This window comes from Triticum aestivum, chromosome 7D (assembly GCF_018294505.1).
Source record: "Triticum aestivum cultivar Chinese Spring chromosome 7D, IWGSC CS RefSeq v2.1, whole genome shotgun sequence".
Classification (NCBI taxonomy): Eukaryota; Viridiplantae; Streptophyta; class Magnoliopsida; order Poales; family Poaceae; genus Triticum; species Triticum aestivum.
In genome coordinates, this window is record NC_057814.1 from 406,456,663 (window position 1) to 406,469,971 (window position 13,309).

Here is a 13,309-nt window from a genome sequence, read left to right on the forward strand (position 1 = left end):
TGCGACGTAACAAGCACAGTGTTGGAAAAACAATGAAGAAACCGAAGATACAACGGTTAACGCCGGATTCAGTGTCTCTAAACCCCGTCAGCGGAAGAAGCCATTCAAAGGAAACAGGGACATCCCATCCAATTTGGACAAAATACTCGACCGGCCTTGCCAGATTCATGGTACCTCCGACAAGCCTGCAAATCATTCCAACAGAAACTGTTGGGTCTTCAAACAGGCCGGTAAGCTAAATACCGAACATAAGGGGAAAGGGCCGCCAAGCGAGGACGATGATGAGCCCCGCCCTTCGAACACAGGGGGAGAGAAGAAATTTCCCCCTGAGGTAAAAATAGTGAATATGATATACGTCACTCATATCCCCAAGAGGGAGTGCAAACACGCGTTAAGGGATGTCTACACCGTAGAGCCGGTCGCCCCAAAATTCAACCCATAGTCGGCTTGTCCGATGACCTTCGATCGCAGGGACCACCCGACCAGTATCCGTCATGGAGGTTCGCAGCCCTGGTCCTCGATCCAATCATTGATGGATTCCATCTCAGTCGAGTCCTTATGGACGGCGGCAGCAGTCTTAACCTGATCTATCAAGACACTATCCGTAAAATGGGCATTGACCCGTTAAGAATCAAGCCTAGTAACACCACCTTTAAAGGAGTGATACCTGGCGTAGAGGCCCTCTACACGGGTTCACTAACATTGGAAGTAGTCTTTGGTTCACCAGATAACTTCCGAAGCGAAGACATGATCTTCGACATTGTCCCCTTCCGCAGTGGTTATCACGCACTGCTCGGACGCACTGGCTTCGCTCGCTTCAATGCAGTCCCGCACTATGCTTACTTAAAGCTCTAGATGCCCGGACTGCGCGGCGTTATCACAGTCAATGGAAATATGGAGCGCTCCCTCTGTACTAAGGAGCATACCGCGGCCCTCGCAGCCGAGGTACAGAGCAGCCTCATCAAGCTGAACACTTCATCGGCCATCAAGCCCCCGGACACTATTAAATGAGTCCGGCCTACTCTGCAGAACGACAAACTCGGTAAATCTAGAGCTGGACTAGCAGTTCCGCCTCCATCGATCGCCCCATCTAACTGCGGCATATGTACCGCGTGTGCATAACTACGCACTTAAAATACCCTCGGCAACGACGGAGGCACACTATGGATAGGGTCTATAGTGCGGCTCGACCCTATTTTGACCTCAACTTCTTCCTTTTTTTCTTCTTTTCTTTTCTTCCTCGTACTACAGGTTCGTTAAAACCTAATCACCTTATGGTCGTACAAGGGCTCTTTCCCAGGCCCCTTTTATATATAAGCGATCATCGATTTCTCCTCTCAAAGGATCTTGCACCAAGGCGACAGCGGCGCAGACGTGCAGCAGGGTGTCAAGGGGATCTTCAAGAATACCTTTTTCTTTTTAGGCCCTGTATACAGCTTCCCCTTGTTTACAAATTCTCGGCATGTAAAATAGCCTTGATGTTTAGGCATTATATGTAATAACACGTTTTGACGTATCAAACAGATTATAATGGAAACAATTTTTTAGCTGCCAACCCCTGTTCGGTGTTGGTTTATTTCATAATCTGTATTTCCTCATCGCTTTAGATTGCCATATGTACTTTGGTACGGCTTAAATGCCGGGGGCTCTATTCGGCCACATATATTTTCAAAAGTCCGAACACTTCTAGAGTATGCTTCGGCATCCTGAATATTGCATTATATGCATCAGCTCCGAATCATGTCTTTGGTCAATAGTTGGGTTACCTGGCTCCTGTGATTACCACCTTATGTTCCGATCATTCGTCTAAGGTAGTAAAGGGAGAACTACTGCAATTGTGTTTCTGGTTCGTCCGGTCAAACACCTCAGTAGAGAAAGCCGAAAACTGACTGTCATGATATGGCGAGAGCTGGTCGGCGATTCAGCGACTTGCTACAAATCTTTCGCGATTTACTCCGTATTATATGAAGGACTGGTCTTCTCCCAGTCATGCATCTAAGACATCCCAGTTCGGATGGCCGCATACGCACCAGGGGCTAATACTTCGCCCCACCGTCAAACTCCTATGGCTAAGTGAAAGCGATAAAGCCGCATAGTCTGATTGCCTGGTTCGCTGCGCAGACACCTCCTTTACGGACCAAGACGTTGGGTCAAGTGTGACCGCGTGCTATCCCGAACACCCCTGTAGGATATACGTGGGGGCTGAAGCCGACGACTTGCAAACTCTCAGAATTAAAAATGGCCGCACAGGAGGAAAATGATTTCAGATAAAGGCATAAATATATTACAGGACTTGGTTCATAACACAAAGTCTAGATAAACATAATACATTCACTCAAACATGATAACCTTTGAGCATTGGCCCTCTACTATTCGGGCATCCGCCAGGACGTCGTCAAAGTACGGCTCTGGCTTGCGGTGGTCCTTGCCTTGGGGTGGGCCTTCAGTTGCCACGACGGTGGCCTTCATCTTTGCCCAGTGCATCTTGACATGGGCAAAGGCCATCTGCGCACCCTCTATGCACGTCGAGCGCTTCACAGCCTCAACTCAGGGCAGTGCATCGGCGAGTCGCTTCACCAGGCCGAAGTAGCTGCTAGGAATGGGTTTGGCTGGCCAAAGCCGGACTATGATGTCCTTCATGGCCAGACCGGACATCCTATGCAGCTCTGATAGTTCCATCATCTGGTTGTTTAACAGTGCCGGACGCTCCGGCGCTAGGAACTCTGACCAGAATAGCTTCTCTGTCGTGTTCCCCTCCTGGGCTCGGAAGAACTGCGCGGCGTCGGTAGCACTCCTCGGAAGATCCGCAAAGGCGTCTGGAGAACTCCAGAGTCGAGTAAGCAAGGCATATCTTTGACCCCCAAATATACTCTGCAAAAGAAAGGGCTTACCAGCTCCTATCTGTCCGGCCTGCCAGATCTCTTCACGAGCACCCCGGGACTCAGTCCATGCCTCCTTGGCCTCATTGAGGGCTTTGGTGAGTTCAGCCGCTTGGGCCGTAGTTTTCTCCTCCAAAGTCTCGCATTTGCCGATGGCGTCCTTAAGCTCTTGCTCCACTTCGGCCACCCTCTCTTTGTGCTGGCGGCGGGCGACCTGTTCGGTCTTTAACTCCGCAGTCGCTTTGTCAGCGGCCGCTTTGCTCGCCTTCGCCTCCTCCTTGGCTTGGGCAAGGGCGCTCTTGGGGTCTCAACCTCGGCCGCGCTACCTGCAATCATAATCATAGCAGTACATGAGCTAACTCTGAATTTGCATACCACTTCAGATATATAAAAAAAACTCTTTTAAACATACCTTGTTCCTCATCGAACCGCTTGTTAATGCGGTCGATCTCATCATCAGCCAGCTTCAACTTCCGATTGAGTTTGGAAACTTCAGCGGCCTGGGTGGTTGCCGCCAACAGGGAAGCCTATTATAAAAAAGAAAAGTATGTCACCTCCTCCGAATACAATGTGATCCTCTGTTTGGCTTTTTTCAAAAACCAGACGGAGCATCAGGGGCTACTATCTATATACAGGTATATTTCCTTCATATGAAAAGCGTCTAAGAGTATTACGTCGCATACCTCGAAGCCTGTCAGCAGGCTGGGAAGGCTTCGTTCAGCCCGCTCTTGGCGGACTGAACCCTCTCAACCACCACACCCATCAGGGTGCAGTGCTCCTCCACGATGGAAGCATGTCATAGTGCCTCCACCAGAGCTTTCGGCACCTCCGGATTAGTGGAGGTCGCCATCGGAGTCGATGCTCCCCCCTCCTTCAAAGGGGGTTGCTCGCTCGATTCCGGAGCCATATGGGTCTCTGAAATAATGTTTGGCTGGGGGCCAGACTGGTCAGGGCCCCCGCCGTCGGTCTCCATGGGGGTTGCACCCCCCATGTTCTCAGCAGCCGAGGCATCACCCTCAGGTGCCGTCTTGGCAGCCTCACTCACCCCTCCGTGGCCCGGAGAGGCCCTTCGGGACAACACCTTGGTGTCGTCCGCGATGGTTGGCAGAGGGGCTCGCGGAGGCGTCTCGCTCTCTGCCATCTCCGGTGCCAGAGGACTCCCCTCAGATAGTGATGGGTTGGGGAGGTCGCGAGCAGGGCCGAAATACACACAACACAATATGTTATATTAAAAACATAAAGGAACAAATACTTGTAATGTATCCTTTGATACGTACGATGTGGCCAGGGGCTTCGCCCTGGGAAGCCTCTTGGGGATGGGTTCGGCATCTGAATCCGAACCGACCGAGAGGGTCATCTTCCCCCTCTTGGACGCCCCCTCCTCCGGGTCTATGGAGGCTGCCCTTTTCTTTTTCCTCCCCTTGAGAGGGAAGTCACTTTCCGCCTCCTCCTCCTCTTCGTCTTCGTCTCCCTAGTGGGAGGAGGGGATTTCGGTCTCTCCGGACACTGCGTCCGAAGTACCCTTACAGCGGAGGCCTCCCTTGGCCTCCTTGCTCTTCTTCTTGGCCTTCTTCTTTGGCGCCTGATAGGGCACCGGAACCAACATCTTCGTAAGCTAAGGTGTGGCCGGATCTTCAGGCAGCAGTGCCGGACACTTGATCCGCTCCACCTTCGCTATCCAGCCCTGTGCGAGGGACGAAAAACTCATTATGCCTAAGAATTTATGGACCGAATGTATGTTAGGGAATAACACACTTACCGGAGTGGCCGGATTCTCGCTGTCGAGGCCGATGTCTTCGGTCTTCTTCGGCCATGTTTTCTGGGCCTTGAAGAGCAGCTTCCAGATCTCTTCGTGCGTTGTGCCGAAGAAGTGCTAGAGGGTCCACAGACCTTCCGAACTGAACTCCCACGTGTGAAGGGGCCGGAGTTGGCAGGGGAGGATGCGGTGGAAGAGCATCACCTGAATCACGTTAGTGAGACTGGTGTTCTTGCCTATCATGTTTGTGATGCGCTTTTGTAGCATCAACACTTCCGCAGTCAATCCCCAATCCATACCCTTGTTGGTCCATGACGCGAGCCGCATAGGGGGGCCGGATCTGAACTCAGGAGTGGCCGCCCACTTGGCGTCGCGGGGTTCGGTGATGTTGAACCACTCCTGTTGCCACACCTTGACGGTCTCCACGAAGGCCCCTTTAGGCCAAGTGGCATTGGGAAGCTTGCTCACCATGGTGCCGCCGCAGTCCGCGTGCTGCCCGTCGACCACCTTCGGCTTCACATTGAAGACTTTTAGCCATAGGCCAAAGTGTGGGGGGATGTGGAGTAGCACCTCGCACACGACGATAAACACCGAGATGTGGAGGAGAGAATTTGGGTCTAGATCATGGAAATCTAGCCCATAGTAGAACATGAGGCCATGGACAAAGGGGTGGAGGGGAACCCTAGCCCGCAGAGGAAGTGAGGGATGAACACAACCCTTTTGCCGGGCTCCAGGGTGGGGATGACTTGCTCCTTGGCAGGGAGCCTGTGGGCGATGTCTGCACACAAATATCCCGCCTCCCGGAGCTCCTTTCCGTCCTTCTCTGTGACGGAGGAGGCCTCCCACTTGCCCTTCGAACCAGATCCGGACATGGATGGATAGGTTGGTGGCGGTGGAAAAGATTGAAGCTTGGGCGCTGGAGCTTGAGGATGGGAAAATAGGAGAAGAAGGCATGGGGAGAAAAGAGGGATCTTTATCCACTTATATAGGCAATGAATATCAAGCGCCCCCCCTCAAGCCTTAAAACTCACCTGTTCCCAAGGGGTCGTGCGAATGACACGGTTGGATTACCCAAACCGTATTGATGAGGATCCCGCAATAAGCGGACACGATCTCTGTTTTGACAAGACGCGTCAATAGAGGCTGCGCCTCGAAACGCGAAGCGGGAGTCGAAAAATTGTAAGAAATGTAAAAGAGGCCACACGTGGCGTTTCGCGGAAAAGTTGTCAGTTGACAGACATTATTTTGATTAAATATTTTGCCTTCGTGGTTGAGGGTTGTGACTATCATGCAGAGCCGGATACAGTTCTTTTGTTCAAAAGATTGCTTTGAAGTATTCGGGAGGAGGAACCCGCCTTGCAATGCCGAAGACAATATGTGTGCCGAACATATCGTCATTTAAGACTGGTTCAGGGGCTACTGAGGGAGTCCTGGATTAGGGGGTCCTCGAGTGTCCGGGCTGTGTGATATGGGCCAGACTGATGGGCTGTGAAGATACAAGGTAGAAGACCTTCCCCCGTGTCTGGATAGGACTCTCCTCTACGCAAGATTGGTGTCCGGATATGTAATTTCCTTCTTCTACAAGCCGACTCTATACAACCCTAGGCCCCTCCGGTGTGTATATAAACCGGAGGGTTTAGTCCGTAGAGGCTATCAGGATTCATATAGGCTAGACATCTAGGGTTTAGCCATTACGATCTCGAGGTAGATCGACTCTTGTAATCCCTATACTCATTAAATACAATCAAGTAGGACGTAGGGCTTACCTCCATTAAGAGGGCCCGAACCTGGGTAAACATCGTGTTCCCTGTGTCCCTTCTTACCTTCGATCCTCAGACGCATAGTTCGGTACCCCCTACCCGAGATCGGCCGGTTTTGACACCGACACCCACCGACCGAGGATTGACCTCTTATCCGGTAGCCGCTGCCTCGGCCGCCGCCGCCGCCATCTCAATCTACAGAGCGGCTGTTTTATTTTTTGACGGATATCCACAGAGCGGCTGTTTGCGCTAGGTATTCCTATAACTCAATTATATTGCAGCCCCATATGTACAGGGTAGTACATCACATACGGTTATGTCACGACAACCATGTCTCGCCTACATTGTCTTCTCACACGGTTTGATCTGGAAATTGTGTGTGAAGTTGTAATACCTAACACAAATGACATGTATAAACAGTGTGTCTTATGCAACATATAGTGCGATAAGTAGTTCCCGACCGTTAGCTTACCCCACAGTTTTCCCATTTCCCCCAAATCCCTAGATAGCCTCCAAATTCCCTCGCATGGCGCTGACATTGGGGGAACACGGACGAGTGGTGCTGATGGTTTCGGTGCGGCTGCTCCTGCTCGTGTCGCCACTGTCGGCAGTGCCGCCATGATGACAGTCACTGCGGAATACTTGCCTAAGGTCATCAGAAGGCAGGTGTACTATGGATCTGAATCGTCCTATCAGGTTCCAATCTATTCCAATCTTTTTTAGCATGCCCAAAGTAGCTCCCTGCTGAATCTGTCCCAAATGACCCCCCCAGGAAAGCAATATGCCGCCGGATCCTGAGCATGACTCTCGACTACCACAACACGAGTTCGACTCCGAGTTTTGCGCCACCGAGAAGTACCAAAAGGTGAGTTGTGTGCACTGGCACACTCCCGCTCGAGGTGTATGCATGGAGGGATTCGACATTGGCAGACGGTTTCTCAGTTACCCCTTAGAGGTTAGTGCTAAGTTCATCATTTTACTTGAGTTAATGCCACCGCTCATCCTAAATCTATTTAACATTGGCAGGGATATGAGGCTTGTGCCTTTGTTAACTGGCTAGATGAAGAATGGCATGGCAGGGCTCGGAGTGTTATCACCAAGCTCGCAGAAGATAACGTAAAGCTGAAGAAGAAATTGACTGATCTGGAATGTATAATCAGTACGATGAAGCAAGAAAGAGTTAATCACAGGCAACAGATGAAAGCAAGAGATAAGAAGGAACTAGCATGTGTAGTTGTGGTTGTCGCATTAGCCATATTCTATCTGCTGTTTGCAATGATGATTAGGGGTTTTGTTTGATAGTATTGCTGAACACATCTAGATGTTCTCTAAGTAATGCACATCTAGGTCCTATGCCATTGATGTTACGCGAAGATTCGTGCAGATATTTTCCTTTGTCTTTTTTATTTTCCTTTGTAGTTTGATTATTACTGGCTTCATCAATAAGAAGAGCTCAATATATTGCTTGCCAGCTGTCCTACTCTGTTCATACCGCTGCATAAGTCACATTACGAAAACCAAATAATCCCAAAACTCGTACCTTGTTTTTTGTCGTGAAAAAAGAAATCACCCAATAGGAGTCCTGGGGCTAGTATGCATTCAATGACTTCAGACTACTTAGCATAACATGTAATGGTCAGTTCTCTGCATGCAATGGTATTGATTACCAAATAATCATCAAGGTCTCTCGTTTTTCCCCTACCTAGGTCGCCGGTACGTAGGGAGTAGTACTATGAAAAATGCTTGTTTCATGTTTGGATGCTCCAACGCATGTGCGTAATTATTGAGAACCGCGCAACCCTGGGAATTTGGAGCGACTGGGTACAAATAATTGCGGTTGATTATATCAGCGGTTAGATAATACATCAATCCCCCGCTTCAATTGGCATTCCTCTTCTCTGCATACCCCGCATAAGTCTCCACCATCTTCATCATCCCCGGCCGGCCACACTACACACTTGCACCCACTCTGCAATCTTGCTTTCTCACGGTTTTTATACATACCACAGCCATGTCAAGCGACAGCAAGGACGACAGTTCTGCCAGCAGTCTGGCGCCCGATGATAGGTCAACATCGCAATCATCCTGCTCATCTTCCATGAGTCCGGTGTCGAGCCCAGACCTTGATTATATCCGGATCATGGTAGGGACGCCGCCTCCGGAGTCGTCAGACGACAACCAGATGGACGAGGAGCCGTTGGAGGATGAAGACGAGGATGATGATGAGGAGGAGGAGGAATGGTCGAACGAGGAGGAGGAGGAGGAGGAGGACAATAGCAACAATGATGACGACGACAGCAGCGATGAAACACCAACAGTCAGCGGCAAGAAGCGTCCTCGCCAAGACCATGTCGCGAGGAAACAACAATAACAACAACAACAACAACAACAACAACAACAACAACAACAACAACAACAACAACAACAACAACAACAACAACAACAACAACAACAAAAACAACAAAAACAACAAAAACAACAAGGACTAAATTAAGCAGACTGTATATATCTCTATTTCCGTTCGCTCATATTAATTCATTGTCTCTGTTTCCCCTGTCAATCTCATCGCATACGGTTAGTAATACGTATTCGATAGAGATCTTTTACATTACCACCCACGGGTTAGTTTCTTGAATTGCGTGCCCTGTCGAGCACACAATTCACAAAAATAGACCGTATGGGCTGTCTATAATGATCGCACACAATTCTGATTACTGACCTATTTGCCGGGTATCACACACATCTTGTTACGCCAAATCGTTTGTGTTCAACTTGATCATAGCAAATGGTTCATCAGAGTGAACTGTATGCCGTATATCGCACACACCTTGATCTGGCTGCCCGTTTCTGTTGTTCTATCTCATAGAAAACAGTTCGTATGGATCAACCGTATGCCCCTCGTCGCACACGCACCTAAAATTTAAACCGTGCTTGAAGTATCCGCCATCGTAAACGTTTTGCATCTTTTTTGACAGTTTTTTATATCACCATTTGCGATTAATGCATCGCACACAATTTCTTCAAAGGGTCTCTGATTGTAGTGTCGCGTTAGCAGCATCCTGCAGTAGTGATCGGTCCACGGATTTCATCCATATGATATATCTTTGTCATCTCTATTGGCGTTGTGCTACTGTTTAGCTACTATCATGAGAAAGTGCTATTGTTTCGCATGTTAATCTAAGGCTGCTAATAAATTGAGGCACCAGTTTGCCATCGTTATAGCCACTGATAAAATGAAGTAATAATACAATTCAAGTTGAGTTGCTGTCTTTGGTATCATATCATTTCCTATGAGGATAATGAGGATGCATCTCTTTGTGACTTTACATTTCATTAGTTACTCCCATTGTTAATGTAATGGTTGTTTTAAATATTTCCTTTTTCGAGCAAACAGGGATGCTAGCATTTAGTTATTCTCTTGTCTTCGCACAACAGGATCCTCCTCTGAAGAAGAAGAATATGGAGCACGTGAAGTGCCTAGTTCCGAGTATACCAGGATGAAGAAGCCCAGTATCTTATCAGAAGGGGGCAGTTGAAGGATGGTTACATTACTGCCCACAAGAACAAACTAACTTAAGCTCAGAAGGACTCGCAGATCTCCATCTTTGTTGCCGTGATGACCAATACAATGTTGTTTTAGGATTCTTTCTGGTGATTTCCATTTTTTTAATGTGTGCCCTGCATGGATCATGCATGTGCATGTTTAAACTATAAATTCATAATACAGCTTGCTGAACAAATCACTTTTTTGTATTTATGCACACAGGGATGCTCAGCTTGATTTCAATGGGAACTGCACAAAAATGTTCTCATGGTTCGTGCCCTCCATAATACTTCATCATGCACAATACATCGAATGTTCTCGAGTCATTCATTTCCACCTTCAACCACAAAATTAGCTACAAGAAAGGAGGTGCTGATGTGTTCAAGGCGTTGCAACATATAAAGGCGATCCAAGCTACGCGTGAAGTTGGTTGATTTTAGTGGAACTACACAAAAAGAACAACTGGTTTATTTAGCATGAGCTGACATGTCAATGTGCAAACTGATGGCAAACCACGCCCACTCCACAATAGTAGGCATTTGATATTTTGGAATGGGAAAACCTTCTCAAGGTTTGCTCATTGATGTTCACAAAAATATACGCATTTGATATTTTGGAATGTGACAACCTTCTCAAATTTTGCTCATTGATGTTAGCAAGAAGACATGCATTTGATATTTTGGAATGGGACGCCCTTTGCCGTCAGCAGCATCGATCGATTTTTCTTTATTTTTTCTTCAGTTGTGAAGTAAATATTGGCTCTGACGTGTGATTCATTGAGATACATAATCATCGATTGTTGTGAATGTTGTCTATGAATTTTCAGGCATGTGAGTCTGATTGCAATGTATAGGCACGCTAAATAGCTGCTCAAACTTTTTGTACCTGTGAAACTGCAGCAAACGAGGTGATCACCGTGTATCCTGAGAATAATGCCAATACATATTGTTTTGCATGTTCATGTAATGCCACCGATACAAGAATTCGAACTAAATTCAGTCATACACGGCTGGATTTCATTAGATTTCAGACATCCTTCAACTAAAAAGGGGTGCGCTGAAGGTATAATTAATTAACCTAATCTATGATCTCCGGCGCCCATTCCCCATGTTCGGCTGAGCCCCAAGAACTGAAGCTTCTTCTCAAGCTTCACCTCGCCGATCTCCAGCTCCGCCTCTGGAGCCACAGGAAGTAAAGCTTTCCGACTCCATGTCGTTGCCAAGTAGCTAATCGGCCATCGATGTTCACCCGCCAAGCTTGGCTTCAACTAGAAGGTAGGAGCGGTGGCCTTACTTGGACCCGAGTGGCAGAGACCTACTGTCTTCTACTCTTCCTCGTTTTCTGTGTGGTGCGGCCTCGTTGCTGGCGGGGCGGGGCCTCGACGGAGCCGGCGATGTCATCTACCTCCTTGCCAGCGGGGCGGTGCCTCGGCGGAGCAGGGGAGATCCTCCACCTCATTATCGGCAGGGCGGGGCCTCAGCGGAGCCGGCGATGTCCTGCCTCGTTGTTGGCGGGGCGGGGCCTCGCCGTAGCCGGCAAAATCCTCTGCCTTGGTGCCGGCGGGGCGGGGCCTCGATGGAGACGACATTGTCCTCCACCTCGTCGTCGGTCTCGCCAAACAGTGCCTCACCCGCTTCATCACCCTATTTGTAGGCGGCCGCAACCTACACCACCCGCATGTGGTACCACCAGCGCGCGAGGCGGCTCTCGCGGGCGGAGCCGTATGACTCGAGCAGCGCCTCCTGCTCTGCCCACTGCGCTGCTATCTTCTTCTCCGCCTGCAGGTGCTCTTGGAGGACATGGTGGTTTTAGGCGTCGTCGGCCTACACCTCTCGGAACTGCTCCTCACGCTTCTGCCTCACCATGTCCATGTATTGGACACGTGCCTAGCCGATGGTCATGGTGCAATGCACCCGCAAGGATGGCGCGGATGAGGGGGTTGGTGCCGGCTCGTCGACTACCACGTTCCCCATTGGGACGTCGTTGTCCTCTGGCTGGCTGCCGGCCAGCCAGTCGGCAAAAATGGCTGCCATCTCCTTCTGGTTCGTTGTCCGCTCGTCTCGAATAGTGCTGGAGTGCGATGAAGCCATGGCGGGGGTGGTGTGGAGAGGAGGAAGGGAACAAAGGCGGATGACTGCGGTTATGCCCGGCACAACAGTTTATATAGCAATGGTGGGTGGCAGAGGAACGGACGGGTGGCGCCGGAGTAGCCGCCTCGGCAACCGCATAACATTAATGTGGGCGGCAAACGAAAGGGCGGACGGACGAACGGCAGTTGTGTCGTTTGAACGCGGAGAAGTCGCCTACACCAGGAAGCGGCGCGGGCAGCGCTGACCTTTTCGGGCGCAAAGCGCGCGCGGGCGAGGGAGGGGGTCTGGGTTGGCCAGGGCGGTCAAACTCGTGCTTGGCAGCGGTTCGGTCCAGGCTCAGCTACGGCAACCAGACAATGGACGAGGCTTCCGAGCAAGAGCCGGCGCTACCACCCAAGCCGGTTGATGTCATGTTCACCATAGAGCAGGTGCGACCGCACTTCGACACCCTAATGGCGGAAGAGCTACCAGCGCCGCCGGAATTGGCATTCCGGCAAGCACAGGAGGACCAGTGCTACAACCTCCGTCTCCTGAACGAGCACCAGCTCGCAGAGGGTCGAATCGCCGGCGAACAAGCGAATGACAATGCCGTCACGGACATGTGGCCCAATGATCCTGACTTCCTGAATGAGCAGCAGGCGGTGTACCAGACCATCCATAGGGCCCACGAGGCCCTCTTCGCCGTCCTTTGAGTTGTTGCGCTCATCGTGGCGCTGCCGTCTTGCGTTGTCAACATGGTAAACAAACATGAGGAATCAGCAGATGACATTATGTGGAGAGGATGACAGTATGGACCCACCAGGGCCATAGCCATATGTACGCAAGTGCCTCCTTATTATATACAACTATAAAAAAATTGCTTTGTCCTAGTTTCCTGTTATCATGGTCCGACACCATTGTCAACCTATATACTCCCTCCGTCACGTAATGTAAGATGTTTTCGACACTAGTGTAGTGTTAAAAAAACGTCTTACATTATGGGACGGATGGAGTAGTCAATAAACGAGAGAATTGCAAGGAGCGCTCGACAGCTGGGACCCAGCAGTTCGAGCAGTATTTGTTTTTTGAGGTGTGAGCAGAGTTTTTCTTGAGTGATGTTTTTATTGTTGTTCAGAAGGAGCATGGGTATCAACTGGGCGGGCTATGACCCGTCTATTTTATGTCGATCAAATATCCAGCCCATATATTAGTTTTTTTAGGTAAAAATGACTAGCCCAATTATACTTTTTTGAGTAATACCCAACCCATGGGGAAATATCAAGTACTCCCATCCTTGGGGT